Source organism: Castor canadensis, chromosome 5, assembly GCF_047511655.1.
Source record: "Castor canadensis chromosome 5, mCasCan1.hap1v2, whole genome shotgun sequence".
NCBI classification, from domain to species: Eukaryota; Metazoa; Chordata; class Mammalia; order Rodentia; family Castoridae; genus Castor; species Castor canadensis.
In genome coordinates this window covers 17,078,416-17,094,425 of record NC_133390.1, presented here as the reverse complement: position 1 = coordinate 17,094,425, position 16,010 = coordinate 17,078,416, and the positions used below count along the sequence as shown (strand labels likewise).

General features: G+C 38.3%; 1 long non-coding RNA gene across 5 annotated transcripts in view; it reads left to right on the top strand.

The window, feature by feature from the left end:
• LOC109701394 (uncharacterized) overlaps positions 1–16,010 on the top strand; it is a 186,970-nt gene that overhangs the window by 117,360 nt on the left and 53,600 nt on the right. For 3 of the 5 annotated variants that reach the window (XR_012447896.1, XR_012447894.1, XR_012447891.1), the window contains one exon: positions 5–9,058. The exons of the other annotated variants lie outside the window; for them this stretch is intronic. This is a non-coding gene — a long non-coding RNA (uncharacterized lncRNA). Of the gene's footprint in view, positions 1–4; positions 9,059–16,010 lie in introns of those variants that run through there. 5 annotated transcript variants of the gene reach the window in all.

Here is a 16,010-nt window from a genome sequence, read left to right as displayed (position 1 = left end):
TTAGGGTTGAGAATAGAATCCCTCCAATGGAGCCACTGAGACAGCTGACAGAATCGCCTGGCCAGTGTGACTTTCAGCTCTTGTCATGGTTGTCAAGTGACTTAAGGAGAGTGGTACAATCATCATCGGATTTTAATGTCACAGAAGTCCAGTGGGTGAAAGACTCACCCTCCCTCTCTGATGTGATGATAATGGAGAGAGGGTGGCATTGGTAATAGAGAGGGCTGTTTTAATGAACCTTTGTGGAGGATTAGCCCTGAAAAACTAACAGTGCGTCTTTCTCCTTCTCCCCCAAACTCTGTCTCACCTTCCTGTTAGTAGCCTATGGTTCCTTTTATTGCCCAGAAAGCCGAGTCATCCATTTTCTCTGACCCAAGGTTTAGGGGAAATTAAAGAGAGGCTGGTGTGGTGAGCAGGCAAAGCTGTACCATCAAGGAGCTGCAGTAACAGTTGCTAGCACTAGGTGGCACTACAAAACAGCCTGCCGATGCCGCAGGCTGCAGAGGAGCAGGCATTCCTCTGTCCCTGCGTGAGATGTCCAGTGAGCTCTCTGTCATCTGCCTACTCCTCCGGCTGCAGCTTGCACATCAAGCAGAAGTGATGCCATTTGGGGTCTGAACAATGTTCAGCTCTAGACGGGGTTCATAATTCCTAGAGAATTATAGCCCTGAAGAAAGAGAAGGTGGAGGCAAAGACACCCGGATGACTTGTTGAGGAAGTAGGACCTGTGTTTTGAGGTCTTCATGATGTCCTCATTCCCTTCCCAACTAAGACAGCAGTGTTACTCTACCACCTTCCCCCACCCTGAACATGCAATTGAACCTTTCTCTAAAATTCTTATTAGGGTGACTGTTGCTGTTTCTAGGATGTTCTTGATGTTGCATTTCCCCTGGAGGCACCCAATATGATTCTCTCCATCTCACAAAATGTGGCTTCTGTAACCCATTATGCCTGTGTGCTTGGAATCTATGGACTGTGTTTGAAGGGTGCTAAGATCCTTCATGTAATTTAGTACTGACGACATTATCAAAGCCTGCTGTCAGTTTTGTGGAAGAAGCTAGCATATCTTACTTAAACTTATCATTTCTTTTCATGGCAAGAGAATAGGTCAGTTGCTGTGCTGCCTTGAGTATATTCAAGATACATTATAATTTGTATCGTGTAATCAACTTCAACTCAGGCAAAAGTCTCTGGTATTGAAGGGGTTTTCTGATTTGTATTAAACATAAGACCTCACACTTACATATAGTCTCTAAACACATGAAATAATGAAAATCTGTTTGAGTGGATATAATTGTGAAAACTGAGATCTAAGAAGATACACGAGAGCCTTTCTTATGAGTCAAATCCAAGTTTCTTATTTTATTTACAAGTGCTAAATTTTATGGATCTGTCCATTTCAAAATGTAGGCTTATATAAATCTGTCAATTGGGGCATTAAACAGTCTAGAATTGCTTTCAGTTTGGCCATTAAGGTCTTTTTTTTAAACGCAGCTCATGTTTTAGAAAGTTATACTCAAGTACTGGGTTTTATTTAAAATTAAGATTTTAAATAAATAATATTCTCTTATATTTCAGCTTTAGATTCCTTCCCCCAAAAGTAAAAATGCTAGCATAAAAATATTACTTGATTTAGTAACAGAAGATTAAATGCCCCACCTAGTGGACGAATGAGGAAGTTCACCCTCAACTCATAATTAAATCATACTACTAGGAAAATTCTCCTTTCGTCCTTGCAGATTAGAAAAGTCCGTTGTTGGAGGTTGGTGAAATTACCCATAATGCTTATGTATACACACTAAGATGACATGATATGAGGTTGTAGAAGCCATGTCTTGGGGTGTTCCAGACTCAGCAAGTGACACCAGATACCGTCAGGTAAAATATGGTTAAAATGGACAAGTTAGTAGCCTGAAGGCTTTGCCTTTTGTTCAGAAACCTTTCCTATAATTATATACAATAAATTAATAATATACAACTTACATCTATGCATACAGTCCAGAAATGAATAAAATTGTGTGTGTGTGTGTGTGTGTGTGTGTAGGTGGGTAAGGGGACTGGAAGGTAACTAATTGATTCATACTCCCAAAAGCCTGCACTCTGTCCCACTTCTCATGACAAATGCAGGGAGAAGGGGACCAACAACACCTAGGGAAAGCTCTCTGTGCTGGCTATGGGCAATGAGAAAGTTCCAGTCTCACCCACTTTCCCAGAGCCAAGGCCATCACAGCCTACCAGAGTTCTTCCAGCAGGACTGTCCCTGTGGATGTGTTCTCTGTCACTCCTTTCTCAGGAAAGATTGCCCTCATGCCTCACATCACTTCCACAAGCTTATTATGTGCATTTCAGAGGCACAATACATTTTAGAGAATGTTCATTGCCTTCCAAATGATGTCTCTTCCTGTTTCCTACTTATTGTTTTCTACCTTCAATAAAATAGCATCTGACAATGACATGGTTCACAATAGACTTCCTTAGTTTGAGGGGAGAGAAGTGAGGTTTGTAAATATTTGTGTGTCTTGTTGTATTTTCCTTGGAAGTACACGACTTGGGAGAAAGATAGGGGCTTCCTCATCCCTTCCCCTCATTCTCTGCAAGGAGGACCCAGGGCTGCTGGTGTCTGACTTTCTGGCTCCAAAAAAGACAGTCCTGTGGTCAGGTTAACATCTTCAGCATAGGAAAAGAAAGCAATATTTTAGCTAAATTCACATATGTATAATATTTTTAAATGGGTGTTTAACATCATGTAGGAACATCAGTTTTGAGTGGATTGACTGGGAGATTTCAGATGAAACAGATTGAGAATTTAAAAAAATACAGCATTTTTGGAGACTTAACCATGTGTGACATTTTAAGACCTTTTCAAGTATAAACTCTTCTAATAATCATCGTCTTGTAAGATGAAAATACTAATGAACCCATTTAACAGCATAGGAAACCAAGGCACTGGGTCATTGTGAATCTTGCCTGATGTCACACAGCTGGAGTGTAGCAGAGGCAGGATTTGAACTCGGAGCATTTCTGCCTCCAGCAGCCATGCTCTTGATCTCAACACTATCCTAGATTTTGTGGTAAGAGTGGATACTCAAAACTGCTCCAACAAATACTTATAAATACCAACTATGCATCAGGCTCCCAGATGAGCACTGGGGGTAGAGAAGGATGACCTGGCTCCAGCTGTCAAGTCTCTCATGAGTGTTTTCCAACCTTTGAACACAGCTGTGAGAAACCTCCAATGCTACAGCTTTCACCCACCAGGCAGTTCCAACAAATGGTGTCTAGACACCACATACCATTGAGCTACTGCCTGGCCAGCTATGAGGTCACAGGATGCAGCAGTCAGCAGCAAGTGCTGCGTTGGCGGCATCTCAGGCTTGCTAATTGGGACAGGTGCAGTGTGTGATGACAGCAGGCCACACACAGAGCTCTGGCACAGCTGGCCAAGTGGCTAGAAACAGGAAGAAAGAAGTTAGAGGAAACCTGAGCTGCAGGCTGGGCAATGATGGCTGGCAGATAAGAACTGGTAGGAGAGAGACCCTTCTGGAATGCACCAAAGAAAAGATGGCCCAGTTTAGAATGGGTATTGCATAATTTCTAGAGCAAACAATAGGATCTTGGGGGAGATTCTCTGGAAAGATCACACGTGCATGTATATATACATATGCAACACACACATACACTCACCACTCCCAATAATCGTGGTCGAAGGTGTGCCTGTTACCAGGACTGGAGGGAGATACTATTTTGAGGAACACGCCATTGAACTTTGATTGTAGCATTCAAATGTATAGACAAAAAATAGGGATAAAAATAAAAGAAAGAACATCTCATTTACCAGCTAAGAGTTGCTTAGGAGAGACCATGGAAATATGAAAGGGAAAGTGGGAGATTTTAAAAAAATGTAAAAAAATCAATTTGAATTCTCTAGATTCTGATTATCAGCAAACTTGGTGTAATGTTGCGAACATTGGTAGAATGATAGGAAGACATCAAGAGGAATGAGATAATGTCATTTGATTGCAGGGATTTACCATACTTCAGACAGGGCAAATCACCGAGAAGTCCAAAGTTTTAGTGCACTTCCATTTTTATGTGAACTAATGAAGTTTAATTTGTTTTGAAATGTATATTAACTGATATTTAGCTTAAATCCAATACCTATATCCAAGACTCTATTGTGGCATTGTCTTTTATGATTTAAGTGGAATTTAAAAAATAATAGACACAGAAACAATATTTAATTTGAAGTTAAATATGAAAATATTGTATATTTTCTTTTCAATTAGAAGTCAATAACAGGTTACAGACTTAATCCATGTTCTTGCAATTTTGCAATTAAACTGTGAGATAAGCATTTAATACCTACTCATTTTCTTCCATAACAAAAGTAATCAGCAAATCAGAGATATTTAGAACATTTTAATAAGTCATCTTCCTTTATTTTGAAAGCTTGTACTATGCAATGTATTTGTTATCACAAAATACCTGACAACCCCACTGTCTCATTTGGATACTGCAAGAATAAAATTAAGATAATATTCATGAAGCCTTCTGAGACCCTTATTAAAGAGATTCTAGATAAATGTTTCATTGTTATTAGAAGATGCTGAAGCAATCTGTTAAATTCCTACAATATTTAACTTTTAATTGTCAAGACTTGAAAGCTATTTGGGTTTCTGAAACAATTTTAACACTTAAATTCAACACACAAAAGAGACAAATTAAAGGAAATTTGTTGATACATGCTTTCCTGAATGTGTGTGTGTGTGTGTGTGTGTGTGTGTGTGTGAGTGTGTTAGGATGAATTAGGACCCACAAAGATAGTTGGTTTCTAATCCTTGTGAATGTTACTTCATGTGGCAAGAGTGATATTGTAGATGTGATTTGGTTAAGGATCACAGGATGGGGAGATTCTGTGAGGTTATTTGGGTGGGTCCAGTATAGTCATAAGTGTCTCAATAAAAAGGGAGACCGGAAGAGTAGAGTAAGTAGTAGGTAGAAGCACAGAAGCAAAGGCTTGGAGTGATGTCAGGAAGAGTTCACAAGCTAAGACGTACAGGCTGCCACTGGAAATAGAAACAGGAAGGAAACAAATTCTCCCCTAGATGCTCAAGAAGAATAAGCCCTGAGACAGATTTTGGACTTCTGACCTTCAGAATAGCAAGAAAATAAATTTGTAGGTTTTCGCTGTTGTTTGTTTTGGGGTACTGGGCTTGAATACACAGCTTTGCCCTTGAGCCCTCAGCCCTTTTGGATTTAGTTATTTGCCTGGCTAGCGGTCCTCCTATTTCAGCTTCATGTAGATGTGATGACAGGCATGAGTTTTCACATCTGGCTTTTTATTATTTGAGATGGGATCTCGCTAACTTTTTGTCCTGGCTGGTCTGGAACCATGATCCTCCCGACCTCCATGTAAGCCACCATCGCAGCTGAAATTTGTGTTCTTTTAAGCCACAAAGTTGTGATAATTTGTTACAGGAGCCCCAGGAAACTCTTATTATATATGTGTATGTACAAATTCATGTATGCAATGACACTGCCAATGGTAAGACCATGAGCCAGATCACCTCTTATGCTAATTCAATTCAAAGTAAATAGGGTGACATAATTTTTATTTTTAAACCATTTTTATATACCACACTATGGTTTCTATAAAAGACAAAACAAAACAAGAATCAGCTCTTCTCCTCAAGGATGTTATTATTTGTTGGCTCTTCCATCATTAGTATTCTTTAGAGACCATCTGGAAATGCTTTTCACTGAGAGAAGGGAGGTTTATTTACATGGGGTAACATATTGCTATAAAAGAACGCAGACACAGCAAACAGTTACTCAGTCCTCACTTGTAAGGAAGGTTGCTAACAGTCAACAAAAAGTGCCTTCAACCCTGGATTCTCTTCCAAGGCCAAAAACAAGGACAGGCAGTCCTCAGTGTGAGTTGGGTTAAGAAAATTTGCCTTCAGAGCTCTCTCAGTTAATTTTTTTTCTCTGTACACCTTCTAAGAATAAGGCTTGAGTAGTTCTTGGTTTTAATATCTAAGACCTTTCCTATTAAAATGATAATATATTTACATTTTTGTCAAGAATTAATTGATAATAATGGGAGAATAGGTGAAATCTCAACTTGAATTTGTAACGTTCTTTAATTAAAGAGTAATTTATAGGCTATGATTAGCAATAGTTAGGAGAAAGTTGGAGTCTTCCATGTGACCCTGCCTTGCATCAGACAGTCCTAACTTCTGAATCTAATTTTGTTTTTAAGGATCTTTACTGGGTTTCCTCAGAAAATGCAAAATGTCCTGAAGACTGGCAGCAGTGCCTCATGCAAGCATTTAACAAGACAGATATAAAACTATTGGTACTTAAAATTGGTAGCTTAAAATTTCTGTAGAGCATTTACACCACAGAAATTGGCAAAACTACATACAAATCGGGGCTTACTTCCAGCTCCCCCACTCTCTACCACCAGGGATTTGTTTATCTATTCATTGCCATTTATTTTCATTCTTCTCTCAAAAAAATGTTTTTCTTTGTCTCCCTGAGCTAAAAGATTTTTCAGGAGGGACTTTGGGTCCACCCTCACTGTGATTTCTGAGTCTGATATTTTTCTCTAATCAGGGGCAAGTCATCCAACAGGTAAAGTAGACATAGCACTAGGACTTAAAGTACTCTTAGACACCCAAGAAATATTTAATTATTTTTCAAGTTGGATGAAAAATATGAACATTATATATATACAACAAATATATTATTACGTATATAATTTTAATATATTATGAGTTGAGCCTGTTCTATTTGTCTACCTACTAACACAGTCATAGAATAATTTTTGGTATTTTGGGAGTTCACAAAGGTCTATAAAGTGGAACGTAGGCCTTCCTCAGCCAAATGGCCCAGAGTTAATGCAGAAATAAACCTTGTCCTTTCAGCCCCCCTCACGAATGTGGGCTATGCAGACAGGCAGCCCCATCTCAGAGGCCTTGGAGCAGGCACTGCATTACCCTTGGGAAGCCGAGTTAACCACACATTTACATGTGCTTTGCTCTGAGTGTGTCTGTCTTTGATTAGTACAGTCTTACCATCTTGGACACTATAATACTTTCAAAAAGATGGTAAAAATAAAACAACAAAACCAATGTCTGGATTCCAAAGAATAAGACACCTGCTGCCTTTGTCACACATTCACATTCAGGCTCAGTTTCTGCCCTGCCATCATTCAAACCAATAGTACGAACTTCAATGAGATACCCTATTTCCTTTGATAATTTCTGGTTTATTCACAAATATTTTCCCTCAGAGGTTTAGAAAAAAAATTTTGTTCTTTTTAAGGCGAACCTTTACTAAGGTCTTTGGAGCTGAACATTTATTAGGAGTGATAAATAGAGCCAGTAACTCCATATTACTTTACATCTAGATCCCAGGCTTATTAAAGCAGGGGAAATTGCCCACTTGGGATAATTTTTTTGGTCACAGTCATTTTAGACTTAATTGAAATACTTCCTTCTCTAGACTTTCCTCCTGTTCCTTCCTCCTCCCCCTCCAATCCCTTCATCCCATAAGGAATGATTTCTCACATTTTGATGTGAATCCCTAGCAGAGGTTATTAAAATTGCAAATATCTGGGTTCCACCTCTGAGGACTCCAACTCCATAGGCCTAGGGTAAGGACTTAAGACCTGCATTTTTACTAGGTCTTATCTGATGCTGATGTATACTTAAATTCTTACTGAGTTAAACAAAAATGAAACTTCATGTTCCAGATACAAATGGTAGCAACCCCAGAACCAGGCTATAAGAAGTTTAGACTATCAAGGGAGACAGAGGGATATAATGTGAATGAATACTTGCCATTAATTCATATGGTATGCTAAACATCTAATGTGTTAATTTTAATCATTATAGCAATCTTGGAGGATCAGAACCATTATCATCTTTTTACAATTAGGAAAGTGAGGATGTGGAAGATGTGTAACTAGTTTTGATTAAATTTATGTGGCACTGTCTGCTCTTTGCTGTTCAGCCACCTCCAATCTACCTTTAAGCAGCCCAAAGGTCTTGCTTAGGCCATTTATAGAATTTCTATAATCCTTTGAGGTGAGCAGCTCACTGTGATATTCTACATCACCAAAGGCCCCAAAAGTAACAGAAGCAAGTGACCATGGACTGAAACCAAAAGCCAAAGTAAGCCTTTCTTCTTTTAAGTTGATTTTCTCAGATATTTTGGCATAGCAATGGAAAGCTGACAAAAAAAGATGCTTTCTTTTACCCTTCTTACTGGGACATGTCTACATCTGCAGGTATGATGACTCCACCTCCTGTTCTAGTCTATAGGCTCTGTGTGGCAGGTACTGAATCTGGCTTTAATCAGCATTGTATCCTGAGCATCTGGAACAGTATGCTGTATGATAATAAATATATACTGAATGTGTGAAGAAATGATGGAATAAAATTGGAATATGTGAATTTGTAAATTATAGCTAATAATGGATGATGGTTATATGAATGTAAACATGTGCAATAATGTATTTTCACATGTTTTGGGGAGTCCTCAACATTTAATATTTCTATAATTATACTGTCACTTAAATTCTTGACTTGTACATGAGTAGGATGAAATTACCCATGATTAAATTTCTTACATAGGCTTTTTAAATTACATTCATCATGGCTCATTTAAAAATTAAAAAATATAATATCAAATTTTGTTCAACTAAATAGAATGGTTATAATGGATGTCCTTTAAAAGTATGATTTTATGGAATTGTTAAAATGCTCAAAGTTAGAACTTAATGTGTTAGTTAGAATAATAACTTTCTGATTCTTAATGAGTCTATATCTTATATGATGCAATATGATAACCACTGTTCTATGAAATACTTCCAGTGTGAGTAGATTAAATTGAGGTATGCTGTAAATGTAAAACATACACAAGATTTTGAAGAGTTTGTGTAAGAAAAATAAAAGGAAAAATATAAACTATGTAAATAATTTTTATATTGATTACATGCTGAAATGAAAATATTTTGGGTTAAATACCATATGTTTCTATTGGACAAAGCTCAGACAAATGCTTAAATTAACTAATCAATAATCTTTGGTTGACAAGAGAATTTCTAAGTAAGAAGTTATACACCACATCATTCAATAAACAGAATTGTGATTAACCCTAGCTTTTCTGAAAGACTATAGATTAACAAAATAGGAAAATATTTTTATACATATAAAGATACGTGTATACACACATGTATAGCCTAAATTGCTAAAGTGGTACAAATGAGTGCTCACAGAGAAAAAAGAACCAAGCAAACTCTTGTTTTCTATTTTATTTTCATTTTGGTGCTCGGGGTTGAACTTAAGACCTCACACATATTAAGTACATGCTCCACCACTGAGTTACACCCCAAGCCCCTGTTTTGTTTTTTATCCTGTAGTTTTCTCTTGTTTTGGAGGAAGAAGTTCAGTCACTGGAGTTAAGGACAATAATTAGTGGAAACGGCTATTCAAAGGAACACATGCATGCATCATGAGAATGGATATGATTTTCTGTTCATATTGAGAAGATATTGCCATTTATCCATATGGCAAATTAAATATATACTGCTCTAAAAATACCATAGACTTATAGCCAAAAGAAATTTCATTCTCACAATCCTGAGTCAAGAAGTCTGAGATCAGTGTGTCAGCATGGAAGGGTAAGAGCCTTCCTATGTGTTTCAGACTGTGGTCTTAAGTAGAAAGAAGGCAAACTTTTGGGGGTGTCCCTTCTATAACACAACAATACCATCCATGAAGGTTTCCAGAGCCCTCAGCTTCAAATACTACCATGTTAGAAGTTAGGATTTCAACATATGAATTGGAAAGGCTTGGATACAAATATTACCATTTTACCTACCTACCAAGAGGATAATTCTGACAAAATTATAAAATGAAGATGTAACTGGGAACCACATGGACTGTAAGTACGTTCTGGTAATTGTCACCACTTCAAGAAAATAATATATATTCTCATCTTGGTTCACTTCCTCTATCACAGAAAGTGAAGGACTGTGCACTTCTATCAAGAAGAATTTCTCTTCCTCAATCTCCATTTTTTTATTTGAATTCATGTGCTGAGCTAACCCATCTATCAACTAAGCCAGGGCTTTTTCCTTATCTGATTCTTCATACAGCCATGAGTGCAAGCCAGGGGAGGAGCACTGGTACAACTGTGTTAGGAAGCATTCTGGGCTTCCTGTAGCCTAGTCTGTCTTCTATGCTTGCTTAGACTCAGTCTAGGAATATCGTTTGCCTCTTAAGATGGACTACTGTTGGACCCATCTAAATTTGTAATTTAGTGGATATGACAGAATCCAACTCATAATGAGCCTTTCTGGATACAGCATCATTTGGTAGCTTAGCATTGTGCATTACATCTGTACCAGGACTCAGTAATGATGTCAAAAGCCATTTCTCAAAGATTGTAATTCTCTACTGCAAATGACTTGGTTCTGTTCCAGAATCTGAAGGATCTGTGTGGTAATTCTCTCACTGGAGCTTGTCATGTTACATCTTCTAATACTGACACCTCCAGGGCTGCTAAAGTGTCATTTTCTGCTTGGGGCCCAACTCAAAGCTGGCAGCCTTCTAGGTTATCCAGTGAAGAATTCATTGCTTTCAGAATCCAAAGAGACCAGCAAGGTACTATGCTTCTTTCTTTCCTTCTTTTTTTTTTTTTTTTTTGCTGTGTTTCCATTTTATTTTATTTTTTTATTTTTTTTTTCATTTTTCTTTTATTATTCATATGTGCATACAAGGCTTGGTTCATTTCTCCCCCCTGCCCCCACCCCCCCTTTACCACCCACTCCGCCCCCTCCCTCTCCCCCCCCCAATACCCAGCAGAAACTATTTTGCCCTTATTTCTAATTTTGTTGTAGAGAGAGTATAAGCAATAATAGGAAGGAACAAGGGTTTTTGCTGGTTGAGATAAGGATAGCTATACAGGGCATTGACTCACATTGATTTCCTGTGTGTGAGTGTTACCTTCTAGGTTAATTCTTTTTGATCTAACCTTTTCTCTAGTACCTGTTCCCCTTTTCCTATTGGCCTCAGTTGCTTTAAGGTATCTGCTTTAGTTTCTCTGCGTTAAGGGCAACAAATGCTAGCTAGCTTTTTAGGTGTCTTACCTATCCTCGCCCCTCCCTTGTGTGCTCTCGCTTTTATCATGTGCTCATAGTCCAATCCCCTTGTTGTGTTTGCCCTTGATCTAATGTCCACATATGAGGGAGAACATATGATTTTTGGTCTTTTGGGCCAGGCTAACCTCACTCAGAATGATGTTCTCCAATTCCATCCATTTACCAGCGAATGATAACATTTCGTTCTTCATGGCTGCTTAAAATTCCATTGTGTATAGATAACACATTTTCTTAATCCATTCATCAGTGGTGGGGCATCTTGGTTGTTTCCATAACTTGGCTATTGTGAATAGTGCTGCAATAAACATGGATGTGCAGGTGCCTCTGGAGTAACAGTCTTTTGGGTATATCCCCAAGAATGGTATTGCTGGATCAAATGGTAGATCGATGTCCAGCTTTTTAAGTAGCCTCCAAATTTTTTTCCAGAGTGGTTGTACTAGTCTACATTCCCACCAACAGTGTAAGAGGGTTCCTTTTTCCCCACATCCTCGCCAACACCTGTTGTTGGTGGTGTTGCTGATGATGGCTATTCTAACAGGGGTGAGGTGGAATCTTAGCGTGGTTTTAATTTGCATTTCCTTTATTTATGCTTCTTTCTTTATGGTAGGGGATAAAAGAGGCATTGATTTGCCTTTTACTTTTAGTCTCATATATACCTGACCACTGGATTCCTTAACTATTTCACTGAAATGGCTGTCCCTGAATCTTAATGGAGATTATCTCCCATTACCAGAGAGCACAGCTCTCACCAAAGCCACCAGTATACCAACTGCTTCTCTTCCTTTTTTGTTAAGTAGATGCCATGTATGTGGTGATTAGTGCAATGTTCTTAGGCATGTTTAGGTAGTCCAGATCTCCTTGTACTATTTTAAGACAGAAGGCAAGAAAGTTAACATAGTCTTGAGGCAAAGCTATAAATAAGCATAGTTTTCTACCCTATATAAATGCTAAATATTTCTAATCCTTTGAAAACCGAAAAAGAAAAGAATGTGTTCACCAAATCAATAGATTCATATCATGTATTCATGCTTTTATTAATTTGTCCTGGTTATTAAACCATGTCTGGCACTGGAACTTGATTGCCACTGCTAATTTGTTGAGTCATTGTCTAGGATCCATCCTCTTTTGAAGCATCTGGCCTAGAGAAATAAATGGGTTTCTGATAGAACTTTCACCAGCAAGGTCTTGATGGGTATCAGTAATCTCCACCTCATCTCTGGGGATCTGATACTATTTTTGATTAACCATCTTGACTAGTATCACAGAAGTAGAGTGGGGAACTTTTAGGGGTTCCTATTTTGCAATCCCTGTTACTTCAAGAGATCATATGTGACAATTACAATTCTGCATATAGGAACAATGGAAATGATTTCTCAATGGGTGAGAAGATGCAGTGAGCAAATTGTGAGCTAGATTTTAACCAGAACTTTATATATTATTTGGACCTATAGAGTCCCCAAGTCTAGTTGGGGTCATCATAATGCTGTGGTTCCCTGTGATTAATTAACATTAACCAATGTTAATTCTGAGCCTGTGTCCAATAATCTTTAAATATTGGGATATTTTCCTTTCTCCAGCATAAGATCGCCCGAGCAAGTAGACATAGGCTCCTTTAGGGAACCACTCTGCAGGAATAGTTATAGTTATGGTTTATGGTTGTATACTTACTGTCTTAACAGTGTTCCTGAAGGATCCTTCTTCTTTGGGTCTGCTCTTCTTCTTTCTTTTTTTTTTTTAAGAAACTACCTTCAGCTTTCCACTCTTTTGGGTACAGATGAGAAAAAGAATCTTGTTGGCTGCCTGTGTGCTTTGCTACTAAGAGTACCATCTTTTGTTAAGTTTCTCCACAATCCCCAGGGGATCAAATCTCGTTGTTCCTTTGACATGCTGCTCATTCTGATAATTTTGACCTTCTGGTTTTTGGCCATCAAGTGTTGCCATCTGGGCTCTATTTCTTCAGTGCTTTATCACTCCAGTGGATGCTAATGATCCCAGCTCTGTTACCAGATCTTCTACATCATCTCTGGTTTACAAAGAAGGCCATAACTGAATTTAGTGATGCTGGTGCTCCTCTGCTAGCACGTTCTTGATAGCCTTGGAATGATGTGTCTTCTGAACCTCTGGTGGATTTTCAGGAATTGCATAATAGAACCACTCCAGCAGACCCACTTTCCACAACCACTTTGTTGCCTGCTCTAACAGCTTATAGGGCAAATCAGGAATTTCTACTTCACTGAGATTTGGTTTTCATCTTATCCTAGGCTTCTAAAAGTAATCCTAGCAATAAATTTGCCTCAACTTCTGGTGTAGTTGGTTGGATGTTAAATTCTGAGTCCTTAGAAAGTCAAGGGATTCTTGTTTATCCAGTCTTAAATTTTGGTCCCTGATGAAGTCTGCTTAAAATCCAATCCCAGTTACTTTTCCATCTCTGATCCATCAATACATGCCAGCCAATACTTGCAGTTTTTCCTTTTATAGTCTTTCTTTTAGTTTATCCGAACCATCATGTACCTGGCTTTTTAAAGCTATAATTTCACAGCAGTTGTTGATCTCATGGTCAGGAAAGAAGATGGGGCATCCACTGTGTTGTAATAGAAGATTCTCCATCATGTTTTAGTAAAACAGAAGTATTAGTTCTTATCAAAGAAGGATAGGCCAACTCTGTAAGCCCTAAGAGTTCAGGGAAGGACTCCTTCAAAGGTATTCATCCTTTGAATATATATATACTTTCAAAGGTATTCATCCAGATGTTCCCATTCCATGTTTTAGTATTCCAGAATTCTTTGACCTTCATATGGCAGTTTGCCTTGGGTATACATTTCAACATTTCTGGGGCTCAGAGACTTGGCTCATTGGGTCTTCTGCATCTGACCTTTCATTGAGGAGGTAAGGGTCTCTTTGTGAGCTACCCTCTGCACTATAACTCTCACTCTAAGCCATTGACTGCTTCTTAGCAGCTCTGAATTTCTCATTATCTTTCTATAGGGATTTGATACACCTTATCAGTAACCAGCCAGCCCCAACTTTGCTATCCTTATGTCTTTGTAATCATTGTTTTGTCCATATTTTTAAATGACTATACCAGTATACTCATTATTCTGCCTCATAAAGGCACTGTCCCTGGTTACCACCCTTGGCATATTTAGAAGTTGAGCTATCACCAAATGCAAGAGAATATCTGTGTTCCAGCTGTTAGGATGGATCTTTTGATACTCTGAGCAATAGGTAAGCCCATTCCCATTATTTCTCTTACCACTTGTTTTCTTAGACCACAGCTAGTACCACTTGTGTTTCAGTTTAGATACTCTAAGAAGTACCTTCAAAGAATTTTACTAGGGAAAATGCTTGTGGGAATAAATGAGGAAGCAGGGAGAAACTAGGAAAGCCATAGATCCCATGTAAGCCTGATCCCAAGTAAAGGAAAGAAAAGAGCACTGTTGGGTGAAAGCATCCAAGACCACCATGAAGTCAAGAGGAAGTTCCACAAGATCACTGGAGAGTCTGTGGAGCTAAGTTGCCCATGAGAAAGTGTCTTGCAGCTTAGAATCAGCATTGCCTTAGCATAACTGGCTGTGGGAGTACTGTGTGTTCTCAAACATGGAGACGGCTTTCGGAGTACTTTAGCATCCAGCCAGGGTCCTTGGTCAATTATATACTCCAGAGGGAGATCTGCAAGGTACAGTCTCATGACCACCAAAATATCCTTCTATAGGTTTCTCCTGATGATTACCACATATGATTAAACCAGAACTTGGTCTTGTAAAAATTAGACCTTGACCCAACAAAATTTTTGCTGAAGTTATCACAACCTTTCTTTGCCATGCATCTTGAGTAGTCTCACATGGCCCTACCCTTACAAGAATTCCTCTCTTAGTTTAATGCTTTTCTGCTACTAACCTGAAATTTATAATCATTTTTGAACAAATATCCCTGGTATTTCATTCTTTCCTGAGTCCCCAGCTGTGCAGTTAACCATACCAGCAAAATCTAGCCCATCCAGAATGAGAACAAATATCAGAAGCATCTTGACTAAAATAGTCAGGCTGTTCTGTTTAGAGACACTCCAGCCAACTTTGCAGCTGTTCCACTCTGAGAAACTTCCCACTTTAAGACACCAATTATCAGCACACAGTTATTGAAATATTCAATACTTACATTTCCAGTGGATTCTATGCTTTAAATCAATACAATTTATGAAAACCCAACTTCTCTGAAAGTACAAAAAATAGCTTAAACTCATTAGCCAGGTTACCAAAGTCAATTGCATATCATTCGAATTTGAATTAGTTAGCTAAAGGGTAATTCATGATTACAATAAACACAAACGGGTATGCTTATGCAAATATTGCAGATCAAGTAAAAACAACCATAGCTATGAGAGGAAAAAGACCAACCAGATCTCTAGAGAAAATCCAAATGAATATTGTGACATTTTCACTGTGTCTTTGGTAATTTAGACTCTTGTTTTTAGGTATTTTTATAAGAACTAACAACCAATTTTCTTCTTGGTTTTTGCCTTAGTTATAATTGGCCAGTGGATCATTTTCAGGGTCTTAAATGTTACTACACAGTTGCTTTCATATGCAATGACTGAATGACTTCTCCAACAAAAGGGACAAAAATGACTAACCCAAGGCCAACTACAGGACAATCTTTTCTGAAAAAACTCTTAATTGGCAAAATTGTGGGGATGATAAAGACCTGGATATTATACATTCCTGTCTGATAAAGTTCTCTAGCCTTGGCCAAAAGAACTCCTAGTACTGTCAACTGAGCTAGTCTGGCTCTAACAGTTAGTCTGTGACATTCTGGTAAATGTAATAAATATCACAGAACA